The sequence below is a fragment of the Sus scrofa genome, chromosome 13, assembly GCF_054392235.1.
Source record: "Sus scrofa isolate SSC_HxYL_T2T_F1_AM1 chromosome 13, Sscrofa_HxYL_maternal_Yorkshire_Landrace_v2.0, whole genome shotgun sequence".
NCBI lineage: Eukaryota > Metazoa > Chordata > Mammalia > Artiodactyla > Suidae > Sus > Sus scrofa.
The window spans coordinates 221,608,813-221,618,184 of NC_139395.1; positions in this window are offsets into that span (position 1 = coordinate 221,608,813).

Sequence of the window (9,372 nt, forward strand, 5' to 3'; positions counted from 1 at the left end):
GGGTTTCCAGGGGGGAGTTTTTGATTATGCGCTGAATTATTTTATCTTGGCATAATTTCAGACTGCTATAAAAGTGGCAAGAAGAGCATAAGGATTCTAAGATACTGGGTCCCAGATGTCAAGCTTTTGACATCTGGGACCCAGATGGCTGCGAACTCCCCACATGTGGAAGTTCCTGGGCCAGGGATTACACACAGCAGTGACAACACCGGATCCTTAAACCCACTGTGCCACCAAGGAACACCCCCAAATGTTAGCCTTTGACTAACCCCGAATCTGTGCGCGTGAGCTTATTTGGAAAGAGGGTCTTTGAGGATCTAATTCACTTCAGAGGAGGTCATACTGCAAAAAGAAGGTGGTCAGGACAGGCGTCCTTAGAAGAAGGTTGACCCCTGTCCTTGTAGGAGGGAAATTTGGACACAGACACGGAGAGGAGGTGGCCAGGTGAAGACGAGGCAGAACCGGGGGTCTTACGGGCTCAAAAGAAAGACACTGGCAACCAGCAGGCGGTGAAAGAGGCAGGAAGGAGCCTCCCCCAGAACCCAGAGGGAGCCTGGTCCTGTGGCCCCTGATTTTGCACCGCTGGCCTCCAGAACTGTGGGAGGCCAGAAATTTGTGTGGTTTTATTTTTTGTCTTTTTAGGGCCACACCTGCAGCATATAGAAATTCCCAGACTAGGGGGCGAATTGGAGCTGTAGCTACCGGCCCACATCACAGCCACAGCAAAGAGGGATCTGAGCTGCATCTGCGACCTGCACCAGAGCTCACGGCAACGCCGGATCCTTGACCCGCTGATCGAGGCCAGGGATCAAACCCACATCCTCATGGATATTAGTCAGATTCGTTTCCATTGCGCCACAACGGGAACTCCCTAAAATTTTTTGGACATAATTTTAGACTGCCAGAAAAGTGGCAAAAACAGTACAAGGAATTCCCAGATGCCCTTCATCCAGATTTTCCAAATGTTAAATTTTTCTCACGTTTGCTTTACACTCTTCTCTCTCTGCCTCTGTGTCTATCAGAGTCACGCATGAAAAATATGACTCTAAGGAGTTCCCACTGTGGCGCAGCAGGTTGAAGATCTGGCATTGTCTCTGCCTTGGTGGAGGTTTGATCCCCAGCCCAGCGCAGTGGGTTAAGGATCCAGCATTGCTGCAGACATGGTCACAGCTGCAGCTCGGATTCAATCCCTGGCTGCAAACGCCCCTGTGCTGTGGGTGCCGCTGAAAAAGCAACATGACTCTCAGTCTCTGTCATCAATTTGTCTAAGATCTTATCTATTCGGTTTTCTGAGTGATTGAGGGTAAGTTGGAGACTCGATGTCCCTCTACCGCCAACTACGTTAGGGTGTATCCCCCCAAAGAACTGTTTTCTACAGCCACAGATCACCTGTCGAAAGGAAGAAGTTAAGCTAAAACTGCATAAATAAATAAGTAAATAAACAAACAAAGGCTTTAAAAAACAGACAAACAAAAAGTTAACATCGATACCAAACTCTGACTCAGTCAACAGCCCTTCCTCAGGGTTTGCCAGTGGTTCCAACAGCATCCTGCACAACCAGTCCTTGGCCACGTGACGCCCTCAGTGACCCTGTCTCTTCAGCCATTCTTTGTACTAAGACGTTGCCGCTTTTGAAGTGCACAGCCCAGGGATTTTGCAGAGTGTCCCCGGACTGGTCTGGCTCCGTCCGGGGGATGCTCTTTGGACAGAGTCCCCTGGAGTGACGCGGAGTCGGCGTCTCTGCCCTGTCAGGGGCACCAGCTAGCTGTCTTCGTGTCCCATTTCTGCGTAGCTTTGACCACGTTTTCTCCACTGTAAACGCACCATTTTCCCTCTTTAATCAGGAAGCATCTTATGGGGAGGTGCTTTGAAACCATGCACGTGCCCTGTTGCCCTGTCAAATCTCATCCTCTGTTTTGAGGTTCCAGTGGTGATTTCTGAGTCAACTTCAATTAAAATGGTTGCCCAGTGGTGGTGTTCTTTCTCCTCCTCCTCGTCCTTCTTCTTCTTTTTTTTTTTTTTTGGCCCCACTCACGGCATGCAGAACTTCCCAGACCAGGGATCAAACCCAAGCCACGGCAGTGACAATGCTGAGTCCTTAACTGCCAGGCCACCAGGGAACTCCCTCCACGCTGGTTTTCTAATCCCGTCACCCCTTCTGCATTTATGATTTGGCATTTCACTGGAAGGGTTTTCCTTCTCCCCATTCATTTATTTATACCAGTGTGCTTTCTTTTCCTTCCTTCCCTCCTTCCTTTCTTTCTGGCCATGTCCACAGTATGTGAAAGTTCCGGGGCCAGGGATCGAATCTGCACTGCAGCAACCCCAGCCGCTGCAGCGACAACGTCGGAACCTGCTGCTCCACCAGGAAACTCCTCATAGCTCCTTTCCTCCAAAGCATATGTTTTACCCTTGAAAGCACACAATGCGATTTTTTGATACCCAAGTAATATTTAGAATTCCGAGTTGTGCAACCATCACCACAATTTAACATTTGCGTCAGTCTAGACCCACGAGCAGCCATCCTTCACCTCCCCATCAGTGGTTAAAGGACTGCTTTATGCTTTTATTTCCATAAGGTAAATGCATGGACTCTTGCTCTACCCTGTGGGCGTTCATCTTTTACTGGCCTTATCTTGATGGTAAAATGATCCCAGATTAGAACTCGAGCTGAACCCTGTTGTTCCTTGAAAACTGGCTTCACCTCTTGGGGGGTATGGAGCCCAAAGATCAGGAGAGGAAGAATCTATCACCCCCAGCAGGTGAGGAGGGCATCGGCGTGCTTCCCAGGCAGCGTCTTCCCCGACAGCAGCGGGAAAGCCCGACGCCAGGCTACCTGCATGTTCGCGAGGGCTTGAGCAGAAGGGAGCTCAGGGTGGAACCGGGGCCAGGGGCGACGGTCTGAGCTTTAGCGGGCTGGTCACGAGGGTGGCTGTACCTGGGTGGGGGCTTTGCTCCCGGCAGCGCTCAGGATGTATCGGCTTGTTGGGCACGTCCCTGGGGGAGGAACCAGGACTCTGTTTCATCGCTGGATTATTATTACTTGACGGCTTTGCCTGTGTTCCTGCCTTCCTCACTTCTCGCACTTCCCTGAAGGTCGTCAACTACCGAGACCCGTCCGAGAGCAAGCACTGCGGCCACGCTTGGTCCACGGAACGGCTCGGGCCAAGAATGGTTTGTCAAGAAAGCCGAGCCTGCTTCTCTTTCTCTGGGGACCCCCGACCCCACCTGCTTAGACAACAGGTCCTTGTTATGGGCTGAACCGTGACCTCCCCAAGGTCACGTGTTGAAGTGCCCCCCCCACCCCAACACCTGAGAATGTATTGTTGGAGGTAAAGTCTTTGAAGAAGTGATTAAGTGAAAACGAGGCCATTAGAGCGACTAAGAGGTCTTGGCCAAACCTGGTCAGCCCCCTCCACACCCCCTTCTCCGCAAGCACGGCCCCCTCGTCTTGGGCCCGCCTGGGCCACTTTTAGCAGGAGTCCTGCTAAGCCAGTTTTGTTTTGTTTCTTTTAATTTATTTTTTGTCTCTTAAACTTGCTTTTATTCTCATTGAACTCATCCGCAGTTTGATTCTCAGGGGTTTCATTTCAGAATCTTCCAACCCTGTTGAATGTATTATTTTCTTTGAGGCTCTTAGCCATGGATTCCCATCTGTCTTCTCTATATACACTTTTTTCTTTTTTTTAGGGCCTCACCTGTGGCACACAGAGGTTCCCATGTGAGGGGCTGAATCAGAGCCGCAGCTGCCGGCCTCCGCCACAGCCGCAGCCACACCGGACTTGAGCCGCAGCTGCAAGCTACGCCACGGCGTGTGGCAGTGCTGGATCCTCAACCCGCTGAGCGAGGCCAGGGATCCCAACGACACCTTCGTGGATCCCAGTTGGGTTCTTAACCCGCTGAGCCATGATGGAAATGGCTCCTGGCTAAGTCAGTTTAGAGGCAGTCCCCGAACCCCCACATCTGATCACCCCTGACCTGGGTCAAGCTCCTCACCCCCGCCTTTGATGGAGAAGCCCCTGGCCTGCCTTTAGCGAGAATCCCATAAGGCCTGTTTGCCGAGACTGTCCCGCCTTGGCGTGTACTAGCTGATACTAGCATCTTTCCGGCACGGAGCCCTCCCTCTGCTCCTCAACTGCCTCCTTGTCTTAAAAGTAGAGCCCCGGAGTTCCCGTGGTGGCGCAGTGGTTAACGAATCCGACTAGGAACCATGAGGTTGCGGGTTCGGTCCCTGCCCTTGCTCAGTGGGTTAACGATCCGGCGTTGCCGTGAGCTGTGGTGTAGGTTGCAGACGCGGCTCGGATCCCGCGTTGCTGTGGCTCTGGCGTAGGCCAGTGGCTACAGCTCCGATTCAACCCCTAGCCTGGGAACCTCCATATGCCGAGGGAGCGGCCCAAGAAATAGCAAAAAGACAAAAAAAAAAAAAAAGAAAGAAAACAAACAAACAAACAAAAAAGTAGAGCCCGAAGTTCCCACTGTGGCTCAGTGGTTAGCAAATCTGACTGGGAACCGTGAGGTTGCGGGTTCGATCCCTGGCCTCCCTCAGTGGGTTCAGGATTCGGCGTTGCCTTGAGCTGTGGTGTAGGTGGAAGATGTGGCTCAGATCTGGCGTTGCTGTGGCTGTCGCAGAGGGTGGCAGCTGCAGCTCCAATTAAACCCCTAGCCTGGGAGCCTCCATGTGCTGCGGGTGTGGCCCTAAAAAGACAAATAAATAAATAAGTAAGTAAGTAAGTAAGTAAATACAGTAGAGCCCCACGTCTCTCTTCTTGCAGCAGAGTCCTCGACGAGTCCTCCTGGTCCTTTCAACAAGGGCTGGTAAAATCCTCCCTAAGAAGAGTGGGGGCTTGGTTTAAACAACAGGCATTTCTTTCTCATGGTTCGGGAGCCGGGAAGCCCATTGCGACAGCTTCACTGATACAACTCACATGCCACAAAATTCACGCATTTAAAGTGTACAATTCAAGGGCTTTTATTTTTATTTGCTTTTTAGGGCTGCACCCGAGGCACATGGAGGTTCCCAGTTTAGGGGTCCAATTGGAGCTACAGCTGCCGGCCTACACCACAGCCACTGCAACGCCAGATTCTTAACCCACTGAGCGAGGCCAGGGATTGAACATGCAACCTCATGGTTCCTAGTCGGGTTTGTTTCCGCCCCGCCATGACGGGAACTCCCTCTGCTGTGTAAGGTTTGAACACCCACCCCCACCGGCCACACTGTCCCATCGGCGGGCGCGGCTCTGCTGTTCCTGGACAAGGCCCTCTCCGGACCGGCCACGTGGGCTTGCAGAGCTGTTCTCAGGCCCGCCCTGAGGCTCCTGGAACAGGTGCAAGGGAAGGTGGCCACCTGGTGGCCTCGGGACTGTTTGGTTGAGGAGCTTCCACTACACAGAGGCCGTGGGAGGAAGAGCTGGAGCGCTGCCAGCTTGAACTTTGAGGGGAAGGTGATTTCGGCTCAGGATGCGCCCCCTCTTAGGGATGTGACGTGGGAGCAGGGCTACCTTTCCCAGTTCCGGTGACTTCAGATCGCCGGCTCTGTTCTCTGCACGGCCGCAGGGGAGCCCCTCGGACAGTGGGACCGAGGGAGGCCCAGGGGAGACGGACGGACAGGAGGGAAGTTTCAGCCTCGGCCTCGGGGTGGCCTCTGAGTTGAGGGCTGCACAGTTCTCACCTGTTCAAATCTTCTTAGGGGTGAAGCCACCCGTCCATCCGCGGACCAGGAAGGGTGCAGGGGGGTGTTGGGGAGAGAGGGCAGCCTCGAGGGATGTCCCCTCCCAGCCCACTCTGGCTGGGGGGTCACTGAGGAGTGCGGGGTGGGCAGCCACACCCCCTTAACTCCAGTTCCCACTTAGGTGCTGCTCCCTCCCCTCTCCTCCCGCCTGCCCCCTTCTTCCCAGGAGAGCAGGGCGGCATCTGCTCCGTGGAGGGGCTTCTTGGTCCGTATCTCCTGACTGCAGGACAGAGATCAGTTTCAAGGGTGCGAACCCCAAGGGCTGAGTCTCCCCTCCCCAGACTGGCCTTGGCAGCGTCCTGGGGACTGTGGTGCCCTGCAGACCCAGGCTGTCCCTCAGGTGGGCGGTCCTGTGGCCAAACCACGGACGGAGGTGGTGGTACAAGGTCTAAGGGGTTTGTGCTCTCCGTCAGTTCTATCAGAATAGAGTTGATAAAGGGGAAAAAAAAAGATCTACTGAGGTTAAAGCCCGTGTGGGCGACCCGGAACCTTCTCTCACCCACGACTGGTCCCCAGCGCGTCCTGCGGGCTCTCTTTCATTCCAAACCCATGTGAGGCACAAGGACGTCTAGCAGGGGCCCGGGACGGAAGGGGATCCAGAAAAGACCCACCTCCTTGTGGGGTTACCTCTGCAGGGGAGGGTCCTGGCTGTTTCCACGATAAAAGCTGCTGGGTCGAGGGGTTATCCAAGCAGAAAATTAGTCACCCTCACAGCATACGAATGGTCAGAGAGGAATCCTAGCCCTAAGTGTGAATGGTGAGACAAGAAGCTTATGGCAAAACCAGAACATCAGCAGGAAGCCAGGAGGCAGAGACGTCTTCGACAGGGCCCAGAAAGCACTGTCCACAGAAGAAATATCGCTGCACTGCCCTGGGCACGTGAAACGCATCACTGGCGGGGGAGGGGGGTGTTGCAACCCACATCAAACGAACGCCCTGGGACGAACACCTAGAAACACACAGGGAAAAACAAGCCGCTTGGTTTTAGAACTGGCAACCACTTGAGCAGGTGCTTCACAGAGATATGCAAACGGCCGAAGGCGTGAAAAGGCGCCCGTGCCAGGTGTCACTGCGGCCCAGACTCGCCAGGCCTGCCTGCTGCCGCCCTCCCCGCGGCCTGAGCACAGCAGCGGGCTCCCGCTTGGCTTGCCTTTCCCTCCTCTCCGGGCTGCAGCAAGACGCTGCTCTAGGCTCCTCCCCCTGCCCGACCCTCCCCGTGCCCACGGGGCGACCCTCCTCCCCGCACGGGGCCTGCTACAGCTCGGAGGGCGCTCTGGCCGCCCGAAGTCCTCCTCTCGCCCCTCTGAGCTGCCATCCCGAGGGGCCACGGGACTCGCTTTGAAGTTGGAAGTTAGTTCAGGCGTCGTTTTGATCGGAGCTGAAGAGCCAGCAAGGAGGTGCCCGCTCTCTGCAGGCGGCAGGTGGGGGCTGCCCCCCAGCCACCCCAAGTGAAGATGAGGGGCTCACAGCAGCTGGCACTGGACGGGCACCTAGGCCGAGGGCCACGTGTTTCCCAGCACAGGCTAGTGCCAGCCTGCCCCGCTCCACCATGCACGTCCGAGCTCACCCGTGTCTCAGGGAGCTCGTCCCACTCCCCCTCCTCTTCCCCCTCCCGCGCTCGGTGGCACCAGCAGGACGCACCAACCGTGGTTCCTTCCTCACCTCGTTCTTGGGCCTCGAGCTGCAAATTTCAAGGCAGGTGCGTCCAACACTGTGTTGAATCGTTGCAGCCAAGCTGAGCCAAAGGCAAGGTGGAAGGCAGTGACTCCGTTTATGTAAAATCCAGAAACGGGCAAAGCTGCCAGGCGCGGTGAGGCCCAGGGAGACTGTTCTCAGACACTCTGTTCCTGATTTCTAATGCCTCCGGGTGCAGTCGCTGTCCTACACACGGGTGCATGTTCCACACTCTTTTCCATTAGAGGTTATCATAAAGCATCGAATGGTTTTCCGTGCTACGCAGCAGGTAGCTGGTTTATTTTATCTTTTCCTTTTCTACGGCCACATCTGCAGCACATGCAAGTTCCTGGGCTAGGGGCTGAATGGGAGTTACAGCAGCTGGCCTGCACTACCGCTGAGATCTGAGCTGCACCCGTCGCCCACACTGCAGCTCGCGGCAAGGCTAGATCCCTAACCCCCTGACCGAGGCCAGTGATCGAACCCACATCCTCCTGGATACTAGCTGGGTTCTTAACCTGCGGAGCCACAGCCAGACTCTGGTTTCTCTCTTATACACACGGCGACGTCTATCTGTTAATCCCAAACCGCTCATTTGCCTCCTCCCCATCCCCTTTGCTTACCATATGTTTGACTTCATGTCAAGCCCATTTTTGTCTTGTAAGTACGTTTATTTGTATTCACTTATTTTTTGCTTTTTAGAGCTCCATCTGCAGCACATGGAAGTTCCCAGACTGGGGGCCAAATCGGAGCTGTAGCTGCCGGCCTACACCACAGCAACACCGGATCCGAGCCTTGTCTGCAACCTGCACCACAGCTCCTGGCAACGCCGGATCCTGAACCCACTGAGTGAGGGCAGGGATCGAATCTGCATCTTCATGGGTACTAGTCGGGTTCTTAGCCAGCTAAGCCACCACGGGAGCTCCTGTCTGTATTTTGATGCCCTGTGCAAGTGCTATCATCTACTTGTCCGTCTGTCTTCACTTGGCATGACTGTCTCTAGGTCGATCCGCGTAGATGAATGAAACCAAACGAACAAGAACGGTGCGCAGGGATGCAGCTGGCTTCTTCCCTGGAGGGAGGAGGGCTGGGGCGGCGCCTCCTCGGGTGCTCACCTCACACTGCTGTGTCTCTAAGTGCTGTGCTGAAGGTACGTGCAGCTCATTAAAATCATGACAAATATGGAGCCCGCAGGGAGAGCAGAGACGCTCTCCTCAGAAAACTTAAAACAGAGCAAATGAAACATCATCATTCACCCGGGAACCCCAGAAGAAACCCACCTAACTGTGGCGTGTTTATTGTAATAAGTGCTGGAGATTGTCGGCAGAACTAGGACTTCTGCAGCCACGTTCAAAAGTGAGGTGACCCTGTTGTGCGTCTCACGTCTGCCAGTTGTGTCAGCATCACACTCCGCATTTCATACAAGAATCTGAAAGCTGTTCATCTCCCGACTGGACAAGTCGCAGCTCCTGTGTGGGTCAGATGCGGGTGCCTGGGTGTCTTGGGCACGGTGTCCTTCCTGTCGTGGGCAGCCTGGAGAAGCACCCTGCTGCGGGCCTGTGGCGACACGGCCCCCAGGGCGAGCCGGAGCCGACCCAGGCCTGCAAGCAGCTCCCCGCGGCTGCAGACCCCAACTGCAAGTCTCTGCTGATCCTGAATAAGCCCGACTTTGCTGGAGAAAGAGCTGGCCGTCAACACAGCCAATGCATCTTTTGCTGCTGCTACTTAAATCAGTTCACGGTGCCTGCTTTTTACTTATCTTGGGATAACTGGCTCAATTTACCAGTATTTCCGGAGCTGCTTCCTCTGATTTGGAGGAAAGCTCACGTGGATTACCTGGGATAAACGGCCAGATCCAACCAGGTCCCTGTGCCTGCATCTGCAGGGACAGGAACTGGCCTCCAGGGCTCAGCTCTGTGGCCTCTTTTGCAGCCCTTGGGGGTTCTGACCCTGAGCCCCTAGAAGGACGC